This window comes from Gossypium arboreum, chromosome 4 (assembly GCF_025698485.1).
Source record: "Gossypium arboreum isolate Shixiya-1 chromosome 4, ASM2569848v2, whole genome shotgun sequence".
Classification (NCBI taxonomy): Eukaryota; Viridiplantae; Streptophyta; class Magnoliopsida; order Malvales; family Malvaceae; genus Gossypium; species Gossypium arboreum.
In genome coordinates, this window is record NC_069073.1 from 72,822,293 (window position 1) to 72,826,394 (window position 4,102).

Below are 4,102 nucleotides of genomic sequence, written 5' to 3' on the forward strand. Positions count from 1 at the left end.
CAAACCTTACCATAAGAACCAATATGCAAGATATCACATATACATAACTTAGCTTATGAGAACATATGTATTACATCATAAACACATCTTTTACCAATTACCTCACTTAAGCCAAATTTTTTTATAATCAATCACAAAGAAAATATACCACAATCACACTTCCAAAATGAGCTACCTCCATGGCCGATTATACTTCATCATTGACATATCTCATTTTCGAATCATATAATCAACATTTGTTCAAGACATCAAACCTCTTTAATTTCGCTATTACTAATATAAACATTCACAAATATATTCTTAGGAAGACCGATTTCTTTCCATAACACATTCATCATCAATACACCATCACATGCACCATTACAAAGCTTCACTTTTAGCATGCAAATGATATCAACACAATCTTACCTTAGCCGAATATCATCTCCATGACATAGTAAGGATTGGAACCATGGCTAGTTAGAACTCAAGCTAACTACTAAAATATACATGAATCTCATGGCAAAACATCAAACTTACCTTAATAGTGACCTAGGATAGCGAATGCTTCACTCCCTTCTTCCCTTTTTCCTTCAAATTTTCGCCAAAAGATGAATCAAAGGATGAACATTTTTTTTTCTTCTTTGTTTTCTTTTTTCCATTCACGGCAAGGGAGGGGGGCATGGATGAGACCATTTTTTTTCTTTCTTTGCCCATGCTCTTTAATTTATTTTTCCACCCATGACGCACCAACAAAACATGTCTATGACATGTTTTGCCCATCATCCTTTGTCATGGCCACCACTAGCAATTAAAAGGGGAATTTGACATGCAAGTCCTCCTTTTGTTTACATGCACTATTAGATCCTTGTAGATTAGCCTATCACATTTCAAAAGTGTCACACAAGTCCTTTTGACTAAATTCACATGCAATTTACTAAATCGAAGCTTAAGATTTTCGCACATTCATATTCACATATTTTATACCATAAATATCACATCCAAATAATTTGGTGACTCGGTTTAGCGGTCCCGAAACCGCTTTCCGACTAGGGTCACTTTAGGGCTGTCACATCTTTCTTTCTTAGTGTCAACGGCAAGCCTATCACAAAGTCCATAGTAATTTAGTCCCATTTCCATTCGGGAACTAAAATAGGCTGAAGTATACTTGAAGGTACCTGGTGTTCAGCCTTTACTTGTTGACAAATCAAGCATCTCGATACAAACTAGGATATATCTCTTTTCATACCATTCCACCATTACATTTTCTCTAAATCATTGTATATTTTCGTGCTACCTGGGTGAATGACATACATCCATTATGAGCCTCTTGCAAAATATTACGAATCAACTCAGCATTCTTCGGAACACAGATCCTTCCATGGAACCTCAAACAACCATCAAAATCTCTCTGAAAATCTGATTCACTGTTCGACTCACTCTGAGATTTCTTAGCTTGTAACTCTTTATCAGCTTCCTAAGCATCACAAATCTGTTGAAGAAAGGTCGGTCTAGCTCTCAAATCTACTAGAATTGCACCGTCATAAGATAGGGTTAGTCGTACATTCATAGCTCTCAAAGTAAATAAAAACTTTCTACTCAGGGCATCGGTGACCACATTTACCTTACTAAGGTGATAATCAATCACAAGCTCATAGTCTTTTAACAATTCCAATCATCTTTGTTGCCTCAAATTCAAGTCCTTTTGGGTCATCAGATACTTAAGGCTTTTATGGTCTATATAGACATGGCATTTCTCCTGGAATAGGTAATGTCACCAAATCTTCAAAGCAAATACAATGGTGGCCAACTCTAGATCATGCGTAGGATAGTTTTTCTCATGGGGCTTCAGTTGCCTCGAAGCATAAGCTATTACGTTGCCTTCTTGCATAAGCACACAACCTAGTCCACTCAAGGACGCATCACTGTAAATCACAAATTCTTTCCCAAATTCCAGTTGTACTAACATTAATGCCTCGGTCAATAACATTTTCAATTTCTCAAAGCTCTGCTGACAATTTTTTCGACCATTTAAACTTGACTTCTTTTTGAGGTAATCTCGTCATAGGAGTGGCTATTATAGAGAACCCTTTCATGAACCATCTGTAATAACCGGCCAAACCCAAAAAGCTCCTAACTTCAGTTACATTCCTTGGCGGCTTCCACTCAACAATAGCAGAAATCTTACTGGGATCAACACGAATACTATCTTCTGAAACAATAAGGCCTAAGAATCCGACCTCTCAAAGCCAAAACTTACTCTTACTAAACTTTGCATACAACTATTTATGCTTTAAAGTCTGCAATATCATTCTCAAATGCTTGGCATGCTCTACCTTATCTTTAGAATAAATCAGAATATCATTAACAAACACTACAAAAAACTTATCCAAATATGGCCGAAAAATTCATTTCATTAAATCCATAAATACGGCAGGAGCATTCGTTAATCCAAATGGCATAACAAGAAACTCGTAGTGGCCATACCTTGTTCTAAAGGCAGTCTTAGGCACATCTAACTCCTTAACTCATAACTGGTAATATCTGGATCTCAAATCCATCTTAGAGAACCATGTCGCTCCTTTTAGCTGGTCAAACAAGTCATCAATCCTTGGCAGGGGGTACTTGTTCTTGACTGTCACCTTATTGAGCTGTTGGTAGTCAATGCATAATCTCATGGAACCATCCTTCTTTTTTACAAATAACACAGGAGCACCCCTTGGCAAAAAACTTGGTCTCGTAAAACCTTTGTCAGTCAACTCTTGCAACTGTGACTTCAATTCTTTTAGCTCAGTCGGGGCCATCCTGTACGGAGCAATAGAAATAGGTGTCGTCCTTGGAATTAACTCGATGTCAAACTCAACTTCTCTAATTAGAGGCAAACTTGGCAATTCCTTCGGAAATACATCTGCATACTCACAAACAACTAGTACTGAATCAATTTTCAATTCGGATTCCTTTGTATTCAATATGTATGCCAAATAAGCTTCATACCCCTTTTTTATACACTTTTGAGCAGTCATCGAAGAAATTACATTTGGCGACTTATCTGCATCATCTGATTCAACCTGAAGAACCTCACCATTTTCACATTTCAATTTAATAACTTTCTGTCTACAATTCACTATAGCATCATGTAGTGTCAACCAATCCATACCCAGTATGACATCAAATTCTTCAAACAGTAACAATATTAAGCCGGCCAAAAAACAATTTCCTCTAACCTTCAAAGGGCATTTCTTACATACTTTATCAACTATCACATGCTTTCCTAACGGGTTTGACACCTTAATCATAAATTCTGTAGACTCGACAGGCATATTCATGCTAGATACCAATTTCACACACATATAAGAATGAGTAGTGCTAGGGTCTATCAAAGCAATAACAGTAGTATCATAGAGAGAAAAATTACCAGTGATCACATCAGGAGAAGTTGCATCTTCACGTACGCATATGGCGTAGGCTTTAGCCAGAGCTCTAGCTTCAGACCTCATTACTGTATCTCGTGTCACATTCTTAATACCAGACCCATTTTTGACATTTCTCGAGGGTCGTCCCCTAGAAGCTGTGCCACTCGGCCTTGAGTTCTGAAATTTTTCTTTCTCTACCATCTCAGGGCAATCCTTAATATAGTGGTCTTGAGAACCACACTTGAAACAAGATCCTTCACTCACCCTACAGGTGCCAAAATGACATCTACCACATTACTGGCAGTCAGGTTTGGAAGGTTTAGCGTTACCCACACTTGCCACAATGTAGCTTGAGATCTAAACCCAAGATTCTGCTTTATATTGTTCCCATATGAATGTCCAGCTGACACATGTCAACGGGAGTACATCTCTCTAGATTTCCTAGACTGAGATAGCAACGACTTACTCAGATATCTCTTTCTTGTATCTCTAGCCTCAGACTCGGCTTTCTTCTTTTCTTTGACTAATTCTTCAGCTTTACAAGCCCACTCAATGAGTACCACAAATTTTTTCAACTCAAGAATATCCACTAATGTTTTAATGTCTTCATTAAGTCCATCTTCAAATCTTCTGCACATCTTAGCCTCGGAAGATACACACTCTCAAGCGTACTTACTGAGTCTGAAAAATTCTCTTTCATATTCCTTAAC